This window comes from Urocitellus parryii, chromosome 9 (genome assembly GCF_045843805.1).
Source record: "Urocitellus parryii isolate mUroPar1 chromosome 9, mUroPar1.hap1, whole genome shotgun sequence".
Classification (NCBI taxonomy): domain Eukaryota; kingdom Metazoa; phylum Chordata; class Mammalia; order Rodentia; family Sciuridae; genus Urocitellus; species Urocitellus parryii.
The window spans coordinates 82,897,888-82,917,301 of NC_135539.1; the positions used below are offsets into that span (position 1 = coordinate 82,897,888).

Consider the following 19,414-nt stretch of genomic DNA (forward strand, 5'->3'; position numbering starts at 1 on the left):
GTATTGAAAACCTTATAATCCAGAATTTTAGAGTATCCTTTTAATGTGTTGCTGTATTTAATTTGAACACCTTCATTTGATTAATCTTTTTCTAGATTATCTTAAGATATGTAGTTTAGGTTAAAAAAATTAAGCTCTAGAAATGTTATCAAATGTGGCTTCATTTTGCCATTTGTGAAATTAAGTGGAAATTACCTGGATTTAAAAAAAAATTTAATGTATTTTTTTGTTGTAGGTGGACACAGTACCTTTATTTTATTTTTATATAGTGCTGAGGATTGAACCCAGTGCCTCATGCGTGCCAGGTGAGCAGCACTCCACCACTGAGCCACAGTTCCAGCCCCAATTACCTGGGTTTTTAATACTTTACTAATAAATCAATAATATACAGAGATTATCCCAATTCTTTTGTTTCATTAAAGATGTCTATAAATGGGACATTACATGTTAAATGGAGATTTTTTTTTTTACATCAGATTATACAGTATTGGATCAGTAGAACTCAACCTATAAAACTTAAATTAAAAAGTATGACTCCTGGAATTTAATGTCTGCCCCTTTCATGAACAAGCAGAAAATAAACTAATATTTTTAAATGAATTTTCAACCTAAGTATACCTTGAAAATATATAAAATGTGTCTGATTAGTAACTAGTTATAAATTGATCTTAGAGTCAATGGGGATACTATGTTCTTTTTGATGCTACTTTCTTTTGCCACTGTTTCTCACCTGTGTTTTCCTTGTACCTCTTAACTCCCCTGGTCTTGTTTTTAGTAATTGAGAGAGGTCTGATAAAAGTTGAATGCTTATCAAGTTTAACTGCTGGGAAAAAATAAAATACAACAAAGAAACCTAATATCATGGAAGAATAAGGCTTAAATCAATATTATTAATTAATCAAGAAAGGAATCAAATAATTTTCTATAATGCTAGTCATTGTTTAATTCAAATGTGATTATTTGAAACCAAAAACCAAAATCGATGAGGAAATGAGAGCTTCTAGCTATTTTAAATAGGAAGGTGTGATGGAGAATTTGGGTGGAGGGGCAGTAACAAGGTTGCCAACTCTAACAGTAGAGTTCTGTACATACTTAGAAATGTTTATGAAACTGCCACTAAGTTTTAAAAAATACACAGGTGCTCATAAAATGGATTACTACTTGGCAATTAAGGAAGGCTCTATAGATCATAAAGCAACGTGGATAAATCTTAAAATAATTATACTATATGGATAAAGACAGGCCAAAAAGGGACGTACTACATACTCCGTGGTTCCGTCTATAAAATGCTAGAAAATTCAAACTGATCTTCAGTGACAGAGAACATATCAATGGTGACTTGGGTATGGGGTAAGGAAATGTGAGGCAGAAAGGAGGGGGACAGTAGTGCTCCAGGAAGCTTAATGGAGTGCTAGATATGCTCACTATCTTGATTATGATGACAATTTCATGGGTATGCACGTATGTTGAAACTTACCAAATGATATACTATGAATATGTTCATCTTGTTCTGTGCCAATGATACCTTAATAAAGTAGTATTTAAAAGTAGCTCAACCATGAAAAAACACAGAGGAATCTTAAATGATACCACTAAGTAAAAGAAGCTAACCTGAAAAGGCAGTATGCTTTATGATTTCAACTATATGACATTCTGGAAAGTAAGACTCTGGAGACAATAAAAGATCATTGGTTGCCAAGGGTTGAAGGGAGGGACGAATAATGTGCAAAAAGAGTACAGAGGATTTTTAGGGTAGTGAAACTGTCCTGTGAGATGTTAGAATAGTGGACATGTGCCACTGAATGCTTGCCAACTCTTGCTGCATGTACGAAGGAAAAGTGACACTTAATGTAGACTATGGACTTGGGATCAGAATGACCTGTCAGTGTAGGCTTATCAATTGTAACAAATCTACTTCTTTGGTGCGCGACTTCCAAAGCCAGGGAGACCATGTGCAGGGACAGGTATATGGGAACTCTACTTTCCACTTGGCTTAGCTGTGAACCTAAAACAGGTCTAAAAAATAGAGAAGATTTTTGTCAGAAAACTGAAGAATGGCAGATTTTACATTTAAAAATTGAGGAAGATGGAGGTGAAAACTGAGAAATTATACATTGAAAATCTTGACAGTGACTGATTTCTAGAAAGATAATGGACCAGATTGCCACATGCTTCATAATTACAAAAGAAAACACTGATTTCTAAGACTTGGAATTCTTTTTTTTTTTTTTTTGTACCAGGGATTGAATTCAGGGACATTCAACCACTGAGCCACATCCCCAGCCCTATTTTGTATTTTATTTAGAGACAGGGTCTCACTGAGTTGCTTGGCACCTCACTTTTGCTAGGGTTGAACTCAAGATCCTCCTTTCTCAGCCTCCCAAGCTGCTGGGATTACAGGTGTGCGCCATAGTGCCCGGCCTGGAATTCATTTTTAAAGAATAAATCATATTAAACTAACCTCATGCTCAATTTGCCAAAGGTATAATATCTGATTCTTTGATTCTAGACTGGGTGAATAGTGATACTGATAATTGTTAATTTTTAAATTACAGATAGAAGAGTGGGGTTGAAGATGTGAAGTTCATCAGTTTTCTTCAGTTTGGTGGAATTAACTATTGTACTTCCTTTGTTAGAACCAAGTTAATAGAATTAAAGTGGGTGGGGGGATTCTGAGCCAAATAAAAACATCTTCATTTAATAAATACATTTTTAAAAATACTTTTGGTAATGGAGGACAATGGATGGAAGCTTGAATAGGGAGATATGATTGGTGGAAAATTTTTCTCTAAGGATGGATAAGTCAGGGATACTTCATGGGTTGAGGCAAGAGGATATCTAAGAGGAACAAAATTGTAGTCAAATGAGAAGAAAAATAATTGACCAAAAATTGACCAAAGGAAATGGGAGGAATGGGACCCAGGGGAAAGGGTTGCTCTAGAGAGCAGTGGTGCCCCTTCCTAGTTAAGAAGGCAAAGGAAGTAGGGAATGGATGTAGATAGAGTCAAGTGTCCAGGATGTGTCTCCTTTCTTTGTGAAACATGATTATCTCCTGAAACTAAGAAGGAAAAACATGGTATGTTTCAGGGAAAAGAAAAGTTACTGTTGTGACTGGGAAGGGAACAGGTTTGAAATGAAAAATGTACAAAGAGGCTGTTCAGAATGGTTGAGCTATTGCCTCCATCACTTACCTGCAACAGTACAGAACCTGAACCTGAACCTGAACGGGAGCAGAGGGGAAGGTGTGATGGAGAACTTGGGTGGAGGGGCAGTAACAAGGTTGCCAACTGAAGGGCTGAACCTTGGGCATCCTACTTGATTGAGGAAGAAAAAAGCCAAACCAAGCAAATGTGAATGAAGAGGGTAAAGAATCTCGGTGAGTAAGGAACAGGATTGATGGCAGTATTGGAGTACTAGAGATGAAAAACAGATGTGATGTGAGAGTCCTAATAAGATTCTAGACTTGGAGGTGTTTCAGGTGATAAGAGCCAAAGTACAACTTGGTAATGGTGGGTAGCCAAATTAATGGTGCTAATTACAACAGTTGTGCTGTTGTAAAAAGCTGCAATTTATTGGACACTGTGTACTGGTCACTACACTAAATGCTTTTCATATGTTGTCATACTTAGTTTCATAACAATTCTTTAGGACCATATTAGTATCAATATTTTACATCTGAGGAAACTGGGTCTTGGTAAGATTAAGGAACTTTCTCCAAAGCACACAACAAGGAAGTACCTGAGTCTGTTTAACTCTAAAGCCTTTGTGACCAGCTAATAAACCATGTTGGTCTTCTGCAAAGAAGGGATTATTGAGGAAGAGGAAGGTGAAGCACTTTAAGTCTACTGTGTTGGGATTAATTGTTCTTAAGGATCATGAAGCCCCTGAAATATCAGCTCTTGTGGAGAAAGACTTGACAAAATTCATAATAAACAGTTGATTGACTCAAAGGTCAGTAGGTGCCAATTATAAATATAGCTATAACTATAATATTAATGTTGGATCAAATGAAGTACAATGATTTGTGAGTCACCTGGGAGACCAGGGGAATACTAACTTGTCTTCCTGGCTTGGGATCTGGGTGATATAGTGGTTTATTAAGAAGCAGTAAGGTGATCTTTCTGTGTGAAGGTAGAGGCTATAGGGAAGCTTCTTAGCAACAGGGTGAGGGTTCTGAGGGGTAGGGAGTAATAAAGTCGGAGGCAGGATGACTCACCTAGTTGTACTTGAAAAATCAGAAATAATGGATGGGTACCTAGAGAAATCATGTAATTTATTGGCCAAACAGGTGCTATTTTGTGAATGAAAGAGTGTCACTAATAGTTGCTCTGGGAGAGCAGGTGTAAACCAGGACTGTCCTGGGCAAATAGAAATGTTTGGTTGTACTAATGGTCAGTATCCAGAGAGGGTACATTGGAAAGGGACTGTAGATGTTGAGAATGAATAATTGAGCCCAAGCTAGAAGGGCATGTATTGCAGCACACCAGCTTAAAATGATCTTCTCTAGCCCCAAAATATTGCCCTGAAATAGTCCAGGTACATCTTTATAAGTATCTGGGGATTTAGAGAAATTTCTTAGTTTCATCTGGAGTTGAACATTTGGAAGTGCATCTTGAAACAATAGGAGTGGTTGAGATAGTCAATGGAAAACGCAAAGAAAGAGAATATAGGTGAGTGAGACAATTGGGAGCCAAGACCAGCCAAAGAGACAAGAGAAGTGGTCCGAGGAAAACCAAGAAAAGCAGATAAATGTGTATGCACATGGGTTTTATCATCTCACAAGTCAGGAGAGGAGAGAGTTAAGAAATGGATGGTTAAACATCTCATGCTTCATGTTCCTCAGAGAGGTCAAATCAGATAAGTACTGGAACATGTCTGTTGGAATGAATTTGGCAATCAAAAGGTTATTGTTGTTCTTGGCCCGAGTAGTTTAGGTAGAGTAGTGTGGGCAAAAGCCAGGCCACAGTGAGGTGAGGTGGGTGAGGTGGATTGAGAACAGCTTCCTTTATGGACTGCCCTTGAATAATTTTGAAAGAGGAGGTATCAGTAGGATTTTTTTTTTCTTTTAAAAGGTTGATAGTAGGGCTGGGGATGTGGCTCAAACAGTGGCGCGCTCGCCTGGCATGCGTGTGGCCCGGGTTCGATTCTCAGCACCACATACAAACAAAGATGTTGTGTTTGCCGAAAACTAAAAAAATAAATATTAAAATTCTCTCTCTCTCTCTCTCTCTCTCTCTTTCTCTCTCTCTCTCTCTTTTTCTCTCTGTCTCTTTCTTTAAAAATAAATAAATAAATAAAAGGTTGATAGTAAAGAAGCCAGTGGAGATGAAGGGTTAAAAATTAGGAAGGAGCTGGAAATAAAATCAGTAATGTCTAGTCAGTAAATCTGTTATTAAAGAACAAAAGAAAGATCAAGATACATTTTAAATTAAGTAAGATAGATTATATAATAGCTAAAATTTATCAAAAACCGGAACCAGCAGGCAGTGTTTTGAAGAGACAGATTCCCAATTAGAAGGGAATATTGGAAAATTTATGTATAGAGTGTGGACCACCTCTAGGGCTCTATTTTTCTGCACTGTTTTTTCATATAGGCTAGTCATAGCCCACCTGCAAGATTATTGTTTCAATAGATTTGTGATTTTCTAGCTAAGTATATTTAAATATTTTGTTATAACATTTGATTTTTGGCTGGATTCAGCGTTTAGTAATTTCTGTTTATTTGGCATTAGTGAAGTTAAATCTGTATGCTGTGTAAATATTATGAACTTTTCCCCCCCGATGGTACTGAGGATTAAATCCAGACCTTTATTTTATTTTGAGACAAGATCTCACTAATTATTGAGGCTGATCTCAAACTTGCAATCAACCTGCCTCAGTCTCTGAAGTAGCTGAGATCATAGGCATGCTCCACAGTACCTGGCTAAGTACTATAAAATTTTAAAAAGCAATATGGTATACAAATTTTTTACCCTTCTCCTTTTCTTAAAATTGATCTGGCCAAAATGTAACTTGCCATAATTTTTTTCATTTCTGTAGTTCACTTGTCTTCATTCCTTGAACAGAAGAAAAACAATTGCAATTTCATAAATATCATTTCGACAGCATAATTATTACACTGAGCTTGGATGAGTGTGAAAACAGTGATGAGAATGATTTCCTCATTTATCATACAAATGTGGCCTGTTTGAAAGGGCAACATAACATCTATCAGTTCAGAAAATGCATTCATTGTTATTGCTTCTGGTTGTTCATTCATTGAAGTGCAAAATTCAGTGTATTCTGGCCAATGGCAAAAGGAAGTTTTACTGGTGTAACTTGAAGAACAGCTGCTTATATTCACAGCTCTTATCCTGCTTTTGATATTTACTTGTCTTAGACTTTATTAAACTTCACTGCATTTTGACTTAGAGTTTGTTAAAGATTAAAACCCTTTGCCATTTTCTGAATTTGCTCTTAGTAATGTGTCTGAGGATAGTAATGGTGATAATTATTCTTGAAGTATTTTCTTTTTATACTTTTAGAGAATATTTCTAATGTCGTTGGTTCCTCATTACTAAAATATATTTATTTTCTCAATATCTTATTTAAAAAGAGTAGAATACCAGTTTTGACAAAACCTAGTTAAGTACACCTTAAGGAAATGTTTAAAGTGTGTGATCATGATCTTGAATAGATCTTCATTCTTACTACAGTTTCTGAATATTATTCTGTCATGAAAGTTTACAACCCAAAGAGACATTGGAAGATCATCTAGTTTTTGTTTTTTAAAATTATATATAAGAACAATAGAGGGTCAGAAAGGTTAAGCAACTTGTGTGACATCCTAAAGAGTTTGAGGTAAAACAAAACCTGAAAATCTCTTGATTGTTTTTAGTCTGGTACTTTTTCTACTATACTACCAATTTCTTAAACATTTAAATCATTCTAATAAAGTAATTCTATAGCCAATGATGCCTGTGCACCCCAGAACCCCAGATCCAATGCAAGATCCCTTATGACTCTGCCTTGTGTTCTTATGTGTGTCTTCATGTAGACCACAGTGACAGCAACTACTGTGATGATGCCCACTGTGGTGGGGGGAAGGCGAGGGTTGGATTTTAAATGGCTTTACTCAGAAAATGTCATTGATGTCCCTGTCTTTTCTCTGCTCTCCAGAGCCTGTGCTCTTCTCCCCTGTCTATTGATCTTCCTGGACAACGAGGAGGCAGTGGGTTCCACAGCTGGATCTCAATTTTACCTTGTTCTTGCCTTTCTCCCTATGAAATTTTTTATAACAATAAACAGTTTTCCATGATTGACTACATAAGTTACTTTTTTCTTTCTTTAAAAGGAAACTTACGTGTTGTTTCTATGTGATCCCAGAAGAACGGGAGAAAGCTAGAGTTGTCTATCCTTGCAGATTGTACTGAAAGTTATGTGTCTGTGTTCGGTATTTCTAAAACCTACTTTGCAAAGTTTTTCACTTTAAATAAAGTATATCTGAAAAATAATTCATCATTATACTGTTGCTATATAAATGATTTTGATTGTTTTCATTTCATGTTTAGGATAAGACTCCAAACTGTTCTTTAGAGGGTATGGAAATGTATCATGTCTATAGTAGATTTTGAAGAAATTTAAAACCATATTCTATGAATAATAATCTTTAGCATAGTATGAGTAAACATCCAAAAGTTTATTGTTGAAGGTTTTTTAATATAAATAATTGTGATAAGGTGTTTAGATGTTTGTGTAGCACTTTGCTTCATTAATACCTTCAGTGCTTGCTGTGGAATGCAGAAAGACTTTTGTGAATGTGCCTATTTATTTCTCAGAGTCTTAGCTGGGGGAAGATTTCCTAAAAATATTTGAACAGTAAAATGTTTCCTATTGAATTTAGTATTAAATAAATTGTTTGTTGAATTCTTATTGTTTGTGGCACTGTATTAGGCCCTATTTTTTTTTTAAAGTAAGTCCTTAGTTCTCTCTTAAGGAATGGAAAATAACAATATAATCTTAAAATACAGTGCTAAAATAGAGGTGTGCAGAGAAGTTTTTAATTGGGAGTTAATGGAAATTTCCATAGCAAAAGCAACATGATTAAAATAGTAGAATAATATAGAGGATAGCCTATGGGGAATTGTAGGGTAGTGCAGTGTGTTAGGATGTGGTAGAAGATTTGGAGAGACTTGATGGTGGCATATATTGCATACTCTGATTTTAAGGAATTGAGATCTTATTCCCTACAAATTAAATGTTATTCGTAATCTCCAGAAATCTGAATTACCTTTTTAGCAATTGTAAGATTTTTTTAAATACCTTTGTTTTATTTATTTATTTTTTAGTTACATAGCCACAATATCTTTATTTTGTTTATTTATTTTTATGTGGTGCTGAGGATCCAACCCAGGGTCTCACACGTGCCAGGCGAGCACTCTATCACTGAGCCACAACCCCAGTCCCAGCAATTGTAAGATTTGATTAGATGGAAAACAGACCATAGGCAGGGTGACCAATTAGGAAGTTGTTGGTATTGCAAGTGAAAAGAGGAGGCGAGGGCCTAAGAATCCGTAGGTATAGTTAGAGGAGAAGTGCCGGTTTCAAGATGATGATGATAATATCTAATAATTACTAATTTTTCTCCAGTCTCCCAGGCACTGTTATGCATTCTGCATGAGTTCTCTCATTGAATTTTTACATTTATGACAAATGTAGGTACTCTGGGGAACCCATTTGTACAAATAAGAAACTGAGGCTAAGAAAGAGGAAGTCAAGTACCCAAGAACATAGAGTAGTTGATGGAGACATGAACCAGCAAGGTGTCAAGAGGGAGAATTATCTAGGCCCCAGATAAAGTGCTATCCTGGTTTCTCATCTGAGTGGGTAGAGGCTATAAACTGAAATAGAAGTGAGGAAGGAAGAGTCAATATATAGAATACCAAGAGATTGCTCTAGTCTGAATCCTGTTCTGAACTAAGTAGCTCAACAACCCTTGGGCAATTGCCTAACCTTTCTGTGCTTCAGTTTCTCAAAAGTGAAACAATAAATAATAGCACTTATGAGATTATTAGAAGATTAAACCAACTATGTATATATAGTGCTTTCAGCAGCACCAGGTGTGTATGCAGTCACTGTGGCTGTTAATTAGATCCTCACCATCATTGTTGTCATTCTATAAAAATCCAAAGGTCTGCCTTGAGGATGGATGAGCTAGTTAGCATGAAACTTCTATATATTTCTTGCAACTAGGGTGGAAGCCAGTGGAGGAGTTCTATGTGGATAGGCCTTCATGATTCCTTTTAGTGAAGACTCACTAAAACTGCAGTGTCTCAGAATTTTCTGCCTTTTTGTGGACTCAGGGTCAACATAGGTTCTTCTGAGGTATCTGGTTGCCCATTTTGTTTTAGGGAAAATAAACCACTTGTTGAAGGGCTTCAGTTTGATGGATGCTGGTGTGTCTTCCTCTAAATTTCTGTTAAAATTCTGTTTTGCTACCCTGTGCCTGGATTTCCTTGGCCAGCTTTGTCATACAAGGAGCCAGAGTGGCCTCTTCCTTCCAGACTTTCAAGGCAGCTGGATTGGACAGTGTAAACAAGACTTCTGGGGTCGAAGAGAGGGGAATGGATACAGGTAGTATTGTTTGTTGACTCCCAAAAATATGAAAAAAAATAGTAGGTACTTTTATGGGGGTCACCCCCTCCTGAAATACTTTTAATACATTTATTTTTTAGTGTTCTTTATTTGAACAGTCCACACAGTTCTACAGATATTGAAAGTATTTCATTAAACACATTGGAAAAAGGGAAAATATATTCCACTGTCTTTGAGAAGCTTACTTAGGTAAGAAATAATTGTTTTGCTTATAATAAACTAATGTCAGCTTAAATAGCTGTCTTTAGAAAGTAATATCTGGAAAAGAGATCACAGCTGAAAGTGTCACTTTTGCCAGCTATTAAGAGGTTGCAGTATTTACTTAGAAGATCTCACTTGCTATTGCTGAGTCAAAAGATAAAATTGACTCTATGCCTTTATGAAAATATATGATTTTAAATTATTCGTGTTTATTCCTTTATTCATGTCACTTGTGACATGGTGTAAATAATGTTACTTCTAATTTTTGTTTTTTGATTGTTAGTGATGTGCTGTAAAGTCAGTCTGAATGCATCATACACAATAAATGTAGGAACAGTACAACCATTTGTTTCCATGTTTACTGCTTAAGGATTATTATATTTCTCTGTTTTTAATGTGAAACATCTAGATCAAAGCAGCTTTTATCCCTGTGGTACTGAAATTCAAGTTAGAGCTAAAGGTGCTATTTCTTGTTAGATGGTAATTACTTCTTTCTAGGAGAAGCAGCAATTTTTTTCCCTGATCACTTATTTTTTTGGTGTAAATGAAAAATGCAGAAACATACGGGGCAAGATGACATGAAGCTATAGATCAGGAAGTTAGAAGTTTGGGTAGCAGGGCGTTTGTAGCTGAACTTGGTGCTGGAGCTAAGCATTAGAATTCTCTGACAGGTCCCATTCTGAAAGGCATAGTTTATCTGTGAGAATTCTTCCAGAAACTTTATGAAGTATCAGGAAAAACATTTAGTAGAAAATCTGTAGACCTAGTTACTAAGTTCTATGACTTTTGGGAAATTTCTTACTTTCCATGTACCTTAATTTTCTTATCTATGAATGTTCTTAACTGTAATGTGGTCTTTAAACCATAGGTCTTTTAACTCTATAGAGTCAAGGGACCTAACTAGTTCTGTGACCTTGGACCTGTGGGCCTCAGGTTTTTTTTTTTCCTTCATAAAGTTTGGGGTTAAAGACTATGATATCTAAAGTTTCTGCCTTTATGAAAATATATTATTTTAAATTATTCATGTTCATTCCTTTATTCATGTCACTTGTGACATGGTGTAAATGATGTTACTTCTAATTTTTGTTTTTTGATTGTTAGTGATGTATTGTAAAGAATATATGAGATCTTTGGGAAGGTTGTTCCCTAGTTTATTATCAATATATATTGAACTCCAGAGAGATGAGATTTAGCATATTTAAGTCCATATCAACCTACTTTATTTTTAAGAAGACTGCTGCTTCAATTGTGGCTTATTCTGATTCAACAGAATTTATTGAGCACTTATTATTCTGTGCATTATTTTGTTTAATTCTCCAGATAACCCTGTAATTAATTTATAACAGTCTCCATCTTTTTGGCATATAGCATTTCTGAAAAATATTCTATCCAGTGGTAATTTTTTAATAGTATTGCAATTAATGAACTTGGGAGAACATATGATCTTATTTTAAAGGGAAATTTAAAAGAATTTTTGTTATCTGGTGAGATTAAGACTTGAGTCTTTGGGCATTACCATTTGATGAGGAAAAATTATATTTTCTATGTTCATTATTATAAAATTTTTCTTGTCTTTTTCTTATTTTTGTGGAAGCCACAAGGCAGGGTAAAGTGGAAAACGCAAATACTCCTTTGCTCTTATTTTCATTGCTGCCTTGGAGATTGAATCATAAAGCTGAAGACTGAATCATGAATACACTGTTCTGAGGGAAGGTTGCAGTGACCCTTTCCTTCCTCCAGGCGGCACTCTCACAGCATGTTCAGCTTGTATTAGCTTTAAATAGAACCATGGAATTGGCCAGCCATGTTATTGGTGTTATATAACGTCATAGGAGCCACACAGGTACCCTGTGGGCTAGACAGTTTATGGAAGAGGAAGCCAAACTCCACACAGCTCTGTGTGACTGGCTGGGAAGGGCTGGATTCCCATCTGCTGCTTCTGGGTCCTTTGTTTTCACTGCTGTCCTATGCTGTTTACATGCATATTTGTTCAGAACAGATTCTGAAACTAATGAAGACAGAATGAATAAGCAGATTAGTATATATTTGTTGAAATATTTAATAAATAATAAATATTGATTGAATTAATGAGTTTGTGAAAAATGAAGCTGTAAAAGCCCTTTCCCTTGGCACTGATATTCTTCAGGAGGAAGCTCAGTGACCTAGGAATCACTTCTTGCCTATTGTTGAGCTTGAGGTTTTTATGTTTGATGTTTCGGTGGATAGTAGATTATGGAAATTAATCACAGAAATAGAACAGAGCTAAGACTTCAAAGTCAACTATCCAGATGTCTGCAATAAGTTTCACTCAAAAGCAAAGCCATTGGTGATGACTTTATTGACAGTTTCATTTCTAGAAAGTAAAGGAAATGATCAGCAGACCTGATACTCTGAACCTAACTTTGACCTACAGTGAGGACTTAATCAGACAAGGGAACATAATGGGAATCCTGAAAGGCCATGCCATTCATTCAGTAAGTGAGTTGAATTGCATGCCTTCTGTTTGCCAGGTGCTGTTCTAGATGCTGGGGATCTGGTAGTAAACACAACAGACAAAACCCCTGTCATTTTGGAGCTTTCATTTTAAGAACTTATGAAGATCTGGTGTCTAAACACCTAGCCTTGTGGTTACCTACCTTTCATTTCACTGTAGATACCTACCTGCACAGTTGCATTCAGGATGTCATTATCATCTGGAACTGCTTGTATCCAAAAACCCCAACACCCTTCATTTGCATGTTGTCTCTCCTTCATCTCACAGAGATCCAGACTTTCTGGATTACTTGTAGTTTCTCCTTGTCTATCAACATTTGCCTGACCTTGTGTTTGACCATGGGGACTGTTCTGACACCCATCCCTTTGTTCCCTTTCACTCCTGCTTCTGCTCCCCTAGTCTGCCGTCTTTGTTGGTAGGCTCAGGCTGCTGAATCCTGCTGAATAACTTAAAGTATCTGAGAAAACTGATACCATCAGAAACTTATGGTTTTCAGCCTCTGGTGAGATTCATGCTGTCAAGCAATCATAGTCTTTACCAAACAATTAAAAATAATATATGGAAGAAAGGGAGAAGTTGAATGGCCAGATGAACTGATTTTAAAATTTTACATGCAGACCGAAGAATGAAGGACATGAAACCAAAATATATATATGTACAAAACATAAGAAAGGAATATAATCCTAGTCAGATAATAAGCTTTTGAAAAAAGGCTGATCTATTTATTTTATATATAGAGAATGAAAATGGCAAATAAATAGTATATTCTTATTAACAAACTGACCCTTTAATCAGATATAGAGCCTGAATGAAACTCTCAGCTTCTGTTTTCTGTCTTTGACACAAGAGAGTGATCCACACCCAGGCTAATAAAGGCAGAAGTAAGAAAAACAAGTTCACATCTTATGGTCAGATTCTGAGAAGATTTGCTAATGTCTTTGCTAAACTGGTAATCCTTGAGTCCTGGTGCATGTAAAAACTTGTATGAGTCTGTAGAGGGATAAAGTCCTCAAATTAAAAGGAATGTAAATTCTGTAGATTCTAGTGTATTGATGGTGCCTCCACAAAAGACTCGAGAGAGCATTTAAAAGATTTGCAGGTATATACAGAAGGAAAAGATGAGCAGTACAGGTTATGTGGGTATTAGACAATGAGTCACCCAGGTAGTACTGTTTCCAGTTTTGACTGGAATGCTACCTGTACAGGCAGGAGGCTGCTGCAACTGTAGTAAGTATAGATTTCCATGGGGTGTTTGACAGTCATTCTATCATTCTGTCCTTGGAGACATACAGGAGAATTAGATCATGGTATGGGCACAGTTATTGAACAGTGAAATTCTGTCTTAGTTTGAACTCATTGGCAGTCCAGTGGGAAATCTCTCATGGGCTGCTGTTTTTGACCTTGTTATACCCATCAATTTAACACCTCCTCCCCACTTCTCACTCTCAGCTCGTGACCTTGCTGTTGATTTCACGAAGAAAACTGGAAGTACCTGCAAAGAATTTCTTGGTCTTCCCACTGCCAATTATACTCACCTTGCTACATCTGTACCCATGTATGATATCCTTCTTATTCAATTAGGTGGACTGCCCCTCCACTTAAATATTGGGTTTTCTTAACTTTGCCTTCATTGTCCTACAATTATCTTTCCTTCTAGTTTTTTATATTTCCTTTCTCTGTTGAAACAACAGGCTATAGCTTGGCTTATAATCATGCTCTTGGGATCAGTTTTTAAGCAAAAATCCCCTGCCCTCTATGCCCCCCTCAAGTTGCCACCCATTTCTTTGCATACTTTATGGCACAACTTCCTAAAAGGGCTGTCTAAATTGCTTTCTTCTGTTTCTTTGTCTTTCTTTCCCACTCCCCAGAAACCATTTTTTGATGAGATTGTCAGGATTTCCATGTTCCCATCTTCATCTTCCATAGTGTCGCAGCAATATTTTTTTATTCTTGCTCACACCTTCCTGTTCCAAACTTTATTTATCTGGTTTTCTGGAAGACACCACTCTCCTGGCTTTTTTCCCTCTCTTGATGTTACTTCTCTTTCTCCTTTGCTGGATGGTCCTCTTCTCCCTGACTCAGTCTTGCTCAGCCCAGGCAGGACTCAGTTCTAGAACCAACACTCATCCTCAAGGTCCCTACCGTTCATTACAGCAGCAGTGCTACAAAATTCTAGCACAAGAATATTGTCTGCCATGTTAGATGTAGAACAGGCTCATCATCTCAGCAAGTTCTCTTGTATTCTTAAGGAGAAGGGTTTCTAGGAGAACACTGCTTTGCTCTTTTCATATCTTTAGTTCCTGAAATGTAGGACAGAATGACTTTTCTCACTCTTTCGAGTCTCTTTTGACTTCTCTTTTTAAATCTTGCATTCAATATCTGGTGCATTAAGCATGCATCTCAGCACCTTAAACACACATTTCTCAGATACTCATAGAACCCATTTTCTTATTCCACTCAAGGTTTTGCTTAAGTTTCACCTCTTCAGATCTTCTGAAGCAGCATTCCTCCTACCACTCTGTACCTTACTTTGTTTCACCTTTTCCATAGCACTTACCACTGCCTGACATTACAGTAGTGGGTTTTTTTTTCTTGTCTCTACCCCACTAGAATCCATGAGGATAGGGTTTTTGTTTTTGTTCTATACCTAGTACCTGAAATAATACCTGGCATATAGTAGGTAATTACTAAATATTGCTTGAATTAAATGATTTTTTTTTATGGTACTGAGTATTGATCTCAGGTCCTTTCCCATGCTAGGCAAGCATGCCACCACTGAGCTATATCTCCAGCCCTAAATGACACATTGAAGAATTAACTAATGACATAAAACTAGAAGTTGTAACTAATACATTAAGTCAGGGTTTTTTAAATTGTTTTATCTGTTCATATTTTACTAGTCATAATGTGAAAGAAAGCGAGACCTATAATTTTTCTGAGATCATTTATATGATTATAGGCATTTGTTACTATGTCCTTCATTTATGGTAAATGTTAAGAATATAACCATTATAGGAATATTGTTGGGGCAAGTCATATTTATTGTATTTATCTAATACAAAAGTTGTATTAGAAGTGGAAAATTATAGTAATAATGTTGAATTTAAAATTTGGCATTATAACTGTAAAAGGCAAAAAGTAATAAAACAGGGTCCTTGGCCTTAAGGAGCTTCTGACCTAGTAGTCAGAAAGTTGTATAGATAAGTAACTACATGGTGTCTGTGTTGTTTGGTGACAGACAAATAGATTTAATGTCCTAAGGACAGCTTTAGTCTGTTAAAAATATATGCTTCCGGGCTGGGGATGTGGCTCAAGCGGTAGCGCGCTCACCTGGCATGCATGCAGCCCGGGTTCGATTCTCAGCACCACATACAAACAAAGATGTTGTGTCTGCCGATAACTAAAAAATAAATAGATATTAAAATTAAAAAAAAATATATGCTTCCCAACTTCCTTAGTATAATATCAGGTGATAAAAGCAAGAATGCAGTTGTGTGTAAAGAGTGATGGCAGAGCCAAGGAGGCTGTCATTGACTGCTGGCAGTTAGAATTATGATCTTGGAAAAAATGAGAACTCCATGGATGCCCAAGCTGGGTTTTGCAAAACAGATACATAAGCCAGGGCAGTTTAAGAGCAGTAGTAAAACTCTTTAACGTTGCCTAGAATATGTCTCTCAATAAGAGAGAAAGACAGTTCTAGATGACTGTCAGTCCTTTTTAATGGCCACACTGAGGTGGAATTGTTTTAGCTTTGCAAGATATATGGCTCTACCTTGTAGCAGTCCAGCTGAGAGGGTGTTGGTAGTTAGAGCAATTAAGGGAATACCATTTTTAGACTCATAATTTGATAATTTCCTCCCCCATGATTTTAGAGTTTATGCCTGATTCCATTAGCTCAGGAAGCAGTGGGAGCAGGCATGGGGAGGGTATGAACTCCATTCCAGAGCTGTCCCATCTGGGCAGTGGAGTGAGTGAGAGGCCTGTGCTTTGGTGTCTGTGCTGACGTGGGCTGCACCCACCAGGAAAAGGTGTTTTTCCTAGTTCACACAAAGCCCTGAGCATTCTAACACAGCTCTGTTCCATTTCCTGCCCGCTCCCTCCTCATTTGCCTAGAACAGTGTGTGGTACAGGAGCTCAAGACAGTGCTCCAGAGTTGAGCATTTTAAAACAATTTACAATCACTCTTACCAAAAAAAGAAAAAAAAACATGTGATTTAAAATAAACCTGCACAACTATAATAAGGAAATGTTTTTCATATTTCTTCCTAGTAAAAACTATAGAGAAGGGCAGAACAGGCAACCAAAAAGAAGCGTCTTGTCGCTATTCCAGAAGTAGGAATTTTTCTTTAGTATTCCAAAAGTAGCTTTTCTGTACTGTACATGACAAATTAATCCATTTAAGGAATTCAAGGATATGAAATTTGGTGGCAATTAATATTTGTTTGGTTTTAGTTTTTGGAGTTCTCTTATGTCCTCAAACACCTTTCACCCTGAGAATAAATAATACTGTGGCTATCCATAGGAACATTAAGATGAAGAGGTGAAGACATCTTTCTCAGTAGTATGAAGGTGATAGTCCAGTGTCTTCTAGGTTGTGTGTCAAGAAGACCTCGACTAGTCTGATTATCCTTTATAATCAACTTGTGACTTGCCTGGAGGCTGCAAGGAGTTGGAAAAGGAAGAGGTAGTGAGAACTATGGTTAAGTTCCTAGCACTGTGTTCTAGGATTCCCTCTTTCAAGATTCAGTACTTGAAGTTAGTTAGGCATTTCTTTTTTTCTTTCCCCTGAAATTATAAAAAATTCATTGGCTATTTCATACAACATATATAAAGAGGAGCCATTGTTTTTTTTATGTGAGAACTTTATTTGTTAAAATTATTTCTAATTTTCTATTGCCAATAATATATTTATCCTATTTTTTTCCCTATAGGTGAAGCTTTATTCTAAGACTGTTCATATAGTTTGTGAAGTCAAATTACATTGACTCTAAATGTTACCAAAGTGTTAAAAGACTGGTAAGTAATAAAATAAATATTAACAGTCAGAAAGACTTGATTAAAACTAAATCTTTGAAATTGTGTTATATGAAAATTAATGACACCCAAAGTAAAAGCAGTTAAACTTACCCTTTGTGGAAATGGAGATATAAATTGTAGTTTATTCATACTGTAGCATGTTATAGGTTGGTTTAAAGGAAGAACATAATGTTGAGAGGGAAAGCCAAAGTACAGACACCTGTAGTACATATAGGGCTTTTTGTATATACTTGTTAAATGGTAAAAGCCATACTGAATACTTTCATAGCTGTAAACATGCAAAAAATATAAAAACATTCCATGCAGTGATAAACACTAGCTATAGGGAGGTAGAAGTGTGGGCGCACTTTCCTGTATTAGATTTGACTTCTTTACACACACACACACACACACACACACACACACACACAAATCGGTGCGTGTGCACACACACACGAAATGACCTGAACTTGATGTAATGCTTGATAGATGTGGATGTTGACTATAACCTCATGTATATATTCTTTGTACTTTTATGAGTATTTGAAATATTAGAAAAAGTTCAAAGAAAATGCAGTGTTTAACTTTTAATTTGGTGTTCAGAATAGCTGACAGGCCTTCAGTTAAATTTAGCATGGCTTTCAGGAAGAAACGAATATTCATGTGCAAAGTAGAAGTGCCCCTGTCAACCTGCCTGTGTTCTGTTAGTGCTAGCTGGCACAGTCAGACTCAAGGGAAATTTTGTAAATACATTGCATAGAAGAATTCAGAATTTTTGTAATTTGTAGATAATAGGGATTTATTGTGTGTGACAATGTGGTGACTATAGTTAATGATGGTATATAGTCTTGAACAATGTAAAGAGGGTGGTGTTCTCACAACATAACCACATGAAGTAGTACAATTGTTAATTAGCTAGTTTTAACAATTTCATAGTGTGTATATACTTCAAAATATGCTGTATATGTTAAGGATGATTTTATTTGTCAAATTGAAAAGTAAAATAATAGAGAAAATGGTAAAAAATGTCTTGTGAAAAGTTTTTCAAAATGTCTAAAAAAAGAGGGAGAGAGAAGATGGTGGATTAGAGGAAGGACACACTTCTTAGCACCAGACCTCAGGTGTGGAAGGACTGCACCTCAGTGAGGTGTTTATGAAGGAAGCTCACTGAAATTTAATTCTGGACAGCCAAAGAAACCAGAGAGACCCAGAAAGTCAGAAACTTCAAACTTAATGGAAGAACTAATACATTAGGGATGTACCAGCTTGGCTGCTGAGGACAGGGGAAAACAGGCAGAGAGGGAAGCGCAGCAGGAGAAGAAGTGGACCTAGGGACCTGTGGAGTGGAGAGGGAGACCCATCTTAATGGACCCAGAGTCGGTGGGGGAATCACCTGGCCCACATGCTGATAGTCTGGCAGGAGCTAGGGTGGCTGGCTTGGGAACCATTTATAAGCACCATGATGCAGTGAGTACAGACAGGAGATCAGGAACTCATAAAAGAAGTTGCCAGCACCCCTAGCAGTTGCTTATTATGATCCCCAGAGTATTCCTGAGCCAGACTGACTGAAACAGGTACAAAGACATTGTGCCTGGAACATCCAAGCTTCAGATATCAAAGAAAGAGAGTGCTCCCTTTGTTGCTGGTGCCCCGTGAGAGCTATTGGGAAGACACCTGTAGTGGCACTCCAGGGCAGATGCCTGGTAACTCACATTCATCACAGTGAAGGTGAAACCTGTGGAGGGTTAGTCCCAATGCCTTAAAAGTGAATTTTACTAGATGGCCTAGTAATCCAGACACCCATCAATTTAGGGAGCAAACCTAAATTGAGCAAACCACCAACAGAGTTCCCAAGTTCAGCCAGGACTAAACCCCAGGACTAAATTGGAATTTCCAATTTAAACTCTGTAGCACCCCACTGCAGGAATACAGAGTTCATCAGCACTCCCTAGTTTGTCCCACTCTACACAGGGAGACAGGAAGCTGAGATATGCCACAACCAGCTTTGTTTCCTAGCCTTGACAGCTGGCAGCTAGGTGAAGAACACAAATACATTGGATTTGCCATCCC

General features: G+C 36.9%; 1 protein-coding gene across 1 annotated transcript in view; it reads left to right on the forward strand.

Moving 5' to 3' along the window:
* Lyst (lysosomal trafficking regulator) overlaps window positions 1-19,414 on the forward strand; it is a 157,074-nt gene that overhangs the window by 2,125 nt on the left and 135,535 nt on the right. Inside the window, exon 2 of the mRNA XM_026413069.2 lies at window positions 17,260-17,344. The gene's annotated coding sequence lies outside the window, so the exon portion shown is untranslated. The remainder of the gene's footprint in view (window positions 1-17,259; window positions 17,345-19,414) is intronic.